This window comes from Dasypus novemcinctus, chromosome 23 (assembly GCF_030445035.2).
Source record: "Dasypus novemcinctus isolate mDasNov1 chromosome 23, mDasNov1.1.hap2, whole genome shotgun sequence".
Lineage (NCBI taxonomy): Eukaryota > Metazoa > Chordata > Mammalia > Cingulata > Dasypodidae > Dasypus > Dasypus novemcinctus.
Genome location: NC_080695.1, coordinates 38,152,654 through 38,162,214, shown reverse-complemented (window position 1 = coordinate 38,162,214; position 9,561 = coordinate 38,152,654). Strand labels below are relative to the sequence as shown.

Sequence of the window (9,561 nt, the reverse complement as noted above, 5' to 3'; positions counted from 1 at the left end):
GCGTTCGTATGCCTGAGGGCACCTGCGGGGAGGGGAGGGGAGTTGAGGGTGAAAATGAGGGTCCCTAGAGAGCTGGACGCGGCTGGGGGCGGTGTGTTCCCAGAGCTGGGTCACCCGAGCGAGGGCACCCGCGGCAGCCAGCAAGCTCCGCCCACGGGCGCGTCCTGGGCTCCCCCCGGGTCCGCGCCGCCCCAGTCCGCCTCCCCTGCCGGGTGGCTCCCGCCGCGACGCCAGAGTCACTCAGCCGCTGCCGCCGTCCCAGCCCCGCCGCCGCCGCCCCGCGCATCCTCGCCGATCGCCGCAGGCCGCCCGCCGCAGGTAGGACGGTAACCGCGGGACGCACCGCGGGGGCGGGGGTCTGGCCGCCGGCCGCGCCCCGCACCGAGGGCCGCGTCCCTGGGCCCGGCGCCTTCCCCTGCTCAACCCGGGCTCGGAACTCCGGCCGGCTCCCTCTGGCGTCCCTGCCTCAGTTTCCCACGGGGGGGCGCCTGGGTGCTGGTCTGCGGCGCCGCGCTCCTGGAAACGACCCGGACCCAACGCTGGGGGGTGCACTGGCGAGGGGGCCGGGGGACCGTGAGGGTGAGGCTAGTCCCCTCGGTGCGTGCCGAGAGCGCCCTGTGAATGAATGTCTGGGACCGCGGCGAGCGCTGTCGAGGCCTCGGCACCAAAGGGGCGGGGTGAAATGTTGGCGCTGATGACCCGAGCGAGGTTTGAGAGCTCGGGCTACATGCTGGGCGCTCTGAGGCATAAAGCTTTCCTGGAGTTCTCTGACTTCATCCACACAACATCTCTGTGAGGTGGGCTCTCTCGGTGTGCCCATTTTACAAAGGAGAAAACTGATTTCAGACGGCTGCAGAAGCTGTCCTTGCCCTGGCCAGGGTTTGAACGCAGGCAGCCTGGCCCCAGAGCCTCCCTTTCAGCTTCTCTCGTCAGCCCCCCTTCGGGGAATTTCAGTTTATTCTCTAAGAGTCCCGTCCGCCTTGGAGCAGAGCTGGGGAGGAGGCCAGATCCAAAACCCCCTGGCTCTGACCCCCCAAGGATTCTGGTCGGCTAAGTTTACTTCTGGAGAGTATCCTATCCTCAGGTGTCCTGGAGGAGGGAGATAGCTGGGAACAGAGGGTGTGAGGCATAGACGGAGGACCTTCCCCCTCTAGCATGGAGGGAGAAACTGAGGCACTAAAGAAGATTAGGAGGATGCGCAGAACTTCTCTGGCCCACAAGAGACACAACAGCTTCCCCCACCACTATGTCCGTCACCTCATCACAGGGGCAGATCAGCCAAGGCTGGCATTGTCCCCTGGGCCCTGGCCATTAGAGAGTCTGTGAGGACACTCTCCATAGCCCAGCCTCTGTGACTGGCCCACTGAAATGTGTAATTACCTGAGGAGCACATGGACCCATTCTCCTTGAGAACTCAGGCATTATAGAGGACACTGGGCTCCCCTTTGTAGCCTTCCAACCCCCTGCCCTCTCTGCTCCCCAGAGGTAAGCACCTTCATAATCTGGGGCATTTCTTCTAGACCTTCCCCTTCACATATATAGTCTCTGTACATATATATCCCCATAGAAAATATGTAAAATTACCTATTATTGTAGTGGCTGAATGTTTCATAGAAATGGTATCATCCATCCATATCGTTCCGCAACTTGTACCATCCCCCTTACCGTTACTTTGACAGTTGTCTGTGTTGATACCTCTAGCTCTAGCTTGTTTATTTTGACTGCTGCATAGTTTTCCGCCTTGGGCATGTCTATTGATGAGCATTTAGGTTATTAAACTCTTTTGGCCTGGTTTCTACTTTATCCTCTTCTGTAAGTTGACATCTCTGGCTTAAGTAAGATGTATATATACACATGCACGCATGCATGCATGCACAGATATATACACGTGTGCACACAGACACACACATGTGCACACACACCCCTCTCTCCTGTCTGCCTGTGGCCACAGAAGAAATACCACACTCCATCTCACTCCAGTATCCTCTGAACTGAAAAGCTGGGACTGAGCCAGGCCCCAAGCTCTGCCTGCCCAGGCCCCAGTAGACAGAGTGCCTGCCAGAGACCATGTCCACAGGCTCTCTCTCGATGTCCCCAGCTGCACCCCCACTAGGAGACAGAGGGAGTCAAGGTCCAAGGGCTGCAGTCTGGGGCGTCCAGAGTCCTAGCTGTAACCATAAACTTCATAGGTCTATGCTGTGGCTTAAGGAGAATGTGTTTGCCCCAAAATGGGCCCTCGAGTTTGGTGGAATGCCTGGTAACAGCAGTTTGGTGAAAAGCTGGGGTGCTGGTATCAGAGATGCCTTACCACCCCAGCTCTGCCACCTCCTAGGTTAGGCAATTTGCCTTCCCTCTCTGAGCCAGTTTTCACATATGTAAAACAGGTATGATGATAGTAGCTACTCCCAAAACTGTTGAGTAGATTCCATGGCATGATGCAAACAAAAGGCCTGGGGCCTTGGCTTCACTCAGTAAGCAGGAAGTCTTGTCATTCCTGGACAGGAGAGACCTGGAGATGACCTTGAGGAGGCAGTGACACTCAGAGCCAGCACTGAGGCTAGCGTCCACACCCCCGGAGCAGGTCAGAGAGTCCTGAGCGCTGGGACTGGAGGAGGACACTCCTGCTTTCTGTGGCCAACCTCAGCTCACAGTGGAGTCCAGAAGTGCCACAGTGTTTACAAAGAGCCTACCGTGCACCTGGACCTGAGTAAGCTCTGCAGATACAGAGGCGAAGCAAGCTGAGGCCCCGTCCCTGAGACACAGGAGGCAGCAGGGGTCATAACAGATGCCTGCAGATAGCTTTTGTGAAGTCTATGCTCCTTTAAAAATTTTAGGTTATTCCCAAGATTTTTTTTAAAAAATGAGAGATGTCACATAAAATTCTGTATTTCTGGATCCTCTGGGAAAAAATCTGAAAAGCTGGCAATTCGGGGCCCAGCAATTGGCTGGAGCTGGGCTATGGCTGCCTCCTTTAGGTGGGGAAGGATCCTACACACAGCCCTCCCAGAGCGCCACAGGTCACCCCCGGCCCACCCCTCATTCAAAAGGAGCCCCAGGTAACACCAGCCTGGGCATGGGGGATGTGGGGCAGTGGGGAGTTATTGCTTAATGAGTACAGAGGTTCTCCTTGAGGTGATGAAAGAAGTTTCTGGAATGGATGGTGGTGACGGTAGCACAACATCTTGAATGTAATTAATGTCACTGACTTGTATACTTGAAAGTGGTTTAAAGGGAAGTTTTGACTTGTAGATAGGTTACCACAATAAAAAGATTAAAAAAAAAAAAAGTGAATGCAGATTCTACAGCCAGACTCTACATTCAGCTCTGTGTTGCAATTGCTATGTGGTCTCAGGCAAGTTATCAGCCTCTTTGTGACTCCGTTATCCTGTGTTGTAAAATGGGGTAAAATATAATACGTGCTTCAAAGGGTCATTTCAGGCATTAAATGAGCCAGCACATAAACCTCTTAGAAAAGTGCCTGGTGCTTGGTAAACACATCTGAGTGTTGGTGATGCTTCTGCTGTAGGTGGTGATGGTGATGCTAGCTACCTGGTCACTAAAGCAGGGCAATTTGTACTCCAGTCACAGTCAGATCTAAGCTGCTGTGGAAACACAGGTGAGGTAAGAAGGAAGGAAAGGAACACTTTGGGTCCCTTTGACAAATAATATGCTGCAATCTAGATATTTTTTTGTCTAAGAACAGGAAGGGGACAGCATTTCAAGGAAAGATACAGAGAGAAGTCTTCTAAGGTGGGTTTTGAAGGATGAATAGGAGTTTTCCTGGGGCCAGTGGAGTTTCACATAGAGCAGACAGCCTTTAAAAGGCCTGAAGGCATGATAAAGTGGAGTATTTTTAAAGAAATCTCAAGTAGCCCCATGTGGCTTTGTAATAAGGTGAGTAGAGGGAGAGGAAGGATAATGAGTCTAGTGTGACAAAAAAGGACTTTGAGACCACAATAGGGCTTGAAGCAGGAAGGAAGGAGACGAGCATTTCTTGATCACCTCCTGTGTGCTTTTGTAATCACCATCACTGTAGTCCTCATCATGCCCCTAGGGATTGGGTTTTGTGGTCCTAACTTATACAAATAAGTTAGATGGAATCTCAGGTTGGGTGAGTCACTTGCCCAAAGTTACACAGTGGGTCAGTGGCAGAGTTGGTGTCAAACCTCAGATCTGTCTGATTCTAAAGCCTGTATGTATTCTCTGAGCCTCAGTTTTCTTATCTGTAAAATGGGTACAGTGCTAATAATACCTACTGCATAGATTTGTTGTGAGGATTAGATGAGAGCCTGAATACACAACCTCTAGCATAGTACCTGGTACACATCAGGCACTCCATTATCTTAGCAGTTACCGTGATTTTGAATGGAAGGAAGCCTAGTTCCTCTAGGCCTCTCAGCCTGACTCACACCACTGCCCAGCTTTAGATGGGGGAGCCCAAGGAGTGAACCACCTACGGGTTCTTAACCTTTTTTGTTCTACGGACCCCTCTGCCAGTCAGATGAAAACCACAGACCCCTTACTAAGTCCACACTATACTGTGTATTATTTAATAAATATATCACACCCGTACCAACACATCCTCACAAGAATCATGTTTTATTGAATTTCATTTCAATTCACAGAGCCCTTGTTAAGAAGCCCTGGCCTAGAGTAATGGGTCTCAAACCACCTAGACCACCAGCAGCATCTGGGAGCTTGTTAGAAAGGCAAGTTATCAGACCCACCCAGACCAGCTGCATCAGAGGCTCAGGGGCTGGGGTCCAGGAATCTGTAGTCTAATCAGACCTCTGGGTGATTCTGATGCAAGAGAATGGGTTTCAGATCCGTTGGCCTAGAGAAAACTTCAAAGGGAGAGAAGGTGGGTGGTGAGAATTCTGCCTTCAGGAAAAACAAAACTGGCGAGTATTTCTTACGCAGACCCCCCCTCACCCTTGAAGATTGGAGGAACCATGTCTTTACGGAGAGGAAAGTTGCTGAGTGACACAGTGGAGTTCCCAGGGGTTATTATTCTTTAGAACTTGCTCTCTTTCCTAAGCTTGCAACTTCTAGTCTGCCTACATTGAGGGCCTGGGAGTTGTTTCCTAGTGAGGAATGCCCCAGGCAGCTGAAGACCCTCCCCTCAATAAGAAGCCTGTTCTTACAGGCTCCTCTATCTCTGGGGGTCTTTGAGGACAGTCTCTTCTCTTTTGACCCCCATGAAAATGTGGTCCTGAAAAGCAGGGAATGATCACAAAATGCAAAAAGAAGCATTAAAGAGGCAGACCTCCAACCCAGAAGCAAAAAATCAAGAGAGGAAGGTAATAGGTAAGAAGCAACAGTGTGTCTTAAAGGTAAAGATTGCCAAGTCCGTCTACATAAAAATATTTTTCATATGACCCCAACTTGCAAGACATGTCAAAGCAGTAAACATATTTGCAACTCTTATGACAAACAGTTAATTTAATGGATAAAGAGCTCTTGCAAATCAGAAGCCAACTACTCCATCCAAAAAAGAAAAAAAAAAAAGAGCAGAAGATATGATTCGGCTGTTCACAGGAAAAAGGAGTACACATTTAATTCAAACAGGTGAAAAGATGCTCAAGCTCACTTTGAATCAAAGAAATGCAAATTAAAGCCACAATAGTTCTATCTTTCATCTGTGATATTGTGTGGGCAATAGCGTTGGTGAAGATGTAGGGAAGCAGCATTATCAGACACTGCTGGTGAAATCACAGATTGGTGCAGCCTTTGGGGAGAATTAGGCAAAACCTGGCAGTATTCAAAATTCCCACACCCTATGCTTCTGCCATTTCAGTCCAGGAATTTACCCAACAAATATCCTGCATGTGGGCACACCATGTTAAAACAAAGATAGTCATCACTGTAAGTAATACCAAATGATTGGAAACTATTTAATCATCCATCAGAAGGAAATCAGCTGAGTCCTGTAAATGCTGGAACAGCCACACCAGAGAGTACTCTGCAATCATTAAAAAGAAAGTGGTAGCTCTTTATAAATGGATGTGAAACAATAACCCAGATGTATTGTTAAGAGAAAAATGCAGTATATAGTATTCTACTATCTGTGTGTGTTTTAAAAAGGGACTAGCAAGGCACCTAAAATCTGGAGAATATACTGGAAACTGGTGATAGTGTTTGCTGCTGGGGCATCTCAGATGAGAAGACTTATTTTTCATTGCCTTGATGTTTTTTGTACCATACATTTACTATATTACAGGTATAAATTTTACCCACAGAATACCTTCTCCTTATTTAAAACAAGCATGAAATAGATAAGACAAAAATGTCCTTTGACCACATCCCAAATTCTATACCACTGATTCTTGTTATTTGCAATACTTATGTTCTGTGAAGCCACCATGAACACTGAACTAACAAATACTGAACTTTTGCCCCTTGGGGAAATGAAAGGTTAGGTTCCTGTGAGCTTCTGGTCACAAGATTTTTGTCAACTAATCAATATATAAACTTGCTTTTTGTATGTTTCTGTTTAAAGACATCTTATAGCCCATGCTTCCTCCTTAAGTTTGTATACTCTGATTTCCTGGGAAGTTCTTTGTTTCACCAGCCTTTGAGTGACTGCCCCCACTTAACCCCATCTAGAAACGATACCCTTGTCTTCAGAACATTTGAGAACAGCATTCAAAAAAAGCCTCTGAACCTCAGTTTAAGCAAGTTTAATCATGTTGACAAAAGAAATAACAGGGAGACCTTCTATAAAGCAGGAAGAAAGTTTTACTGAGCAAGAGCAGCATGCATGCAGAACGGTACCAAACAGGAGTTTCTGCTCAAAAGGCTAGGGTGTAGAGCAGTTTGTATGGTTCTTCAGGACGAGGGGTTGGGGTGAGGAGTGAGGGGGTACATGGGTTAATCAGAGCAGAGTGTCCTTGGGCAGCAGTTGGCACATCATCCAACTGCAGGAGCAAGATGTTTCTGCAAGATTTGGGACCTCTGGTGACTGTCAGCAGACTCTCTGTCACCAGCCTTGACTTGGCTAGTTTTCTTTCCTTACAGAGGCAGGGATCTTCACTATCACAAAGGATCATTGGTTTGTCGGCTTAGTTCAGTTGGCTTCCTTTTCTTCTTCATAGTTCCCCTGGATAAAATGAAAGCTCAAGCAAATCAAGGTGGAGAGTAAAGTCATTTACCATTCCATTTTCACAACCATAAATCACATGGGAGGACGATCATTAAAGTTCATTAAACAAAGTGTTGACTCTTTAACAATGAACTCACAGCAAATAACACTATAACTCATGCCTGAACAAAGCTTATCTCACGCACATATTTTCTCCATAAGGCTCATCACAGCCTTCTTGGGTTTAGGAACACTAGACAACACTTAAGCATTACACTTGGGGGCCATTTTAAACAGTTAAATTACCAAAATACAGTACAAAATGTGAAAAACAGGGCACTAAGTAAACCACGTAAAGAACACTCGTTTATAGTATGAGAGCTGAAGCAAAGAGGGAGAGCGTCTGCTTGTTCAGCCTCATCTGGGAAGGTGCACGTCAGGCAATTCAATTACTTTTGCAGCTCTACACAGGTCCATAAATGATTGAAGTAGAGGCTGTGATATAAAATTCAGGGAAGCGGATTTGGCCCAGTGGTTAGGGCGTCCGTCTACCACATGGGAGGTCCGTGGTTCAAACCCCGGGCCTCCTTGACCCGTGTGGAGCTGGCCCATGCGCAGTGCTGATGTGCGCAAGGAGTGCCCTGCCACGCAGGGGTGTCCCCCGTAGGGGAGCCCCACGCGCAAGGAGTACGCCCCGTAAGGAGAGCCACCCAGCGTGAAAGGAAGTGCAGCCTGCCTAAGAATGGCGCCACCTACACGGAGAGCTGTCCCACATGGAGAGCCGACACAACAAGATGACGCAACGAAAAGAAACACAGATTCCACTGCCGCTGACAACAACAGAAGCGGCAGATCAAAACTACAGCCACACCGCACAGAATGGCCATTATTTAAAAAAAAAAAAATTAAAAAACCCCAAACAAACAGAAAAACAACATGTACTGAAGAGAATGTGATGAAATAGGAACACTCCTTCACTGTTGGTGGGAATGTAGAATTGTGCGCCTCTGTGAGGACAGTTTGGCAGTTCCTCAGGAAGCTAAAGACAGAACTGCCATATGATCTGGCAATCCCTCTACTAGGAATATGTACAAAAGAACTGAAAACAGTGACATGAACAGATATTTGCACACAAATGTTCTTAGCAGCGTTTTTCACAATTGCCAAAAGAAGGAGACAACATAAGTGTCCACCAACTGATAAATGGATAAACAAAATGTGGTGTATGCACATGATGGAGTCCTATGCTGCTGTAAGAAGAAGTGAAATTGGGACACAAATGATAAGATGGGTGAATCTTGAGGACATTTTACTGAGTGAAATAAGCCAGACACAAAAGGACAAATATTGTATGTTCTCACTAACATGAATCAAATGCAAAGAATAAACACCCGGAATTAGAAGCTAGAGAATAGATTACTAGGAAATAGGATGAGGGCTGAGAAAGGGTACTGATGCTTAGTATATGTAGAATTTTTAAGTAGCTTGACTGTAAACGTGTGGAAATAGATGACATTTGTGGTAACACATTATAGTGAGCATACTAACACAGCTGGTTTATAAATGGGATTGTGGCTGAAAGGGGTAGTTTAAGGATGTAAATGTCAATTGAAAGAAAGCTAGAGTGTAATCTAGGGAACGAATAACGTAGTGAACCCAGAGGTAGATGAGGACTGTGGTTAAGAGTACAAGAATGTTCTTCTATGAGCTAGAACAAATGTACATCACTATTACTAATTTGATGGGAAAATACAATTAATGTAATTTATGGATTATAATTAGCAATATTGTAATATTCTTGCATCAGTGTCAAAGAATGTACTATATCAACACTAAGGATCAGTAACAAGGGGTATGGGATTTTTTCTTTTGGACTAAGGAAAACGTTCAAATATTACTGAAGTGATGACTGCACAACTCTGTGATGTAAGTGAGAACTACTGAGTGTACACTTTAGATAGAATGTACAAGACATGGGACTGTATAACACAGTGAACCATGTGGTGGAAGATGGACTGTGGTCAACAGTACAAGTGTGAGAGCATTTTCTCTTGGACTGTAGCAAGTATACAATACTAATATGTGGTGTTGATAATAGGGATATATGGAAAAAATATACCAAATGTAAGCAATGGACCATAGTTAGCGGTAATAGTCTGATGATGTTCTTTCATAATCTGTAACAAATATTCCACAACAATACAGGGTGTTAGCCTTTTTAAAGATTAGGAAGGAAAAGATGTTACCTATTAAGAGGACCTGGAATGCCGTGGGTACTCATTAATGAAGAGACAGACACAGAGACGGAGAGTAAGCAAGAGAGAGTGTCAGAGAACCAGCCAGTCGGAGAAGATAGAAAGGAGAGAAAGAGAGAGGTACAGGGAGAGACAGGGTAAAAAGAGAGACACAAGAACAGACAAAGAGAGTAAGAGACACAGAGAGAAATAGAGGGAGAAAGAGATGGAGAAAATGACAGAGCC

General features: G+C 46.6%; 1 protein-coding gene across 1 annotated transcript in view; it reads left to right on the top strand.

Annotated features, from left to right (window-relative positions):
• Nucleotides 1–206: 206 nt before the first annotated feature.
• Nucleotides 207–9,561, top strand: part of SCNN1B (sodium channel epithelial 1 subunit beta) — a 67,219-nt gene continuing 57,864 nt past the window's right edge. The window contains exon 1 of the mRNA XM_058286278.2: nucleotides 207–318. The gene's annotated coding sequence lies outside the window, so the exon portion shown is untranslated. The remainder of the gene's footprint in view (nucleotides 319–9,561) is intronic.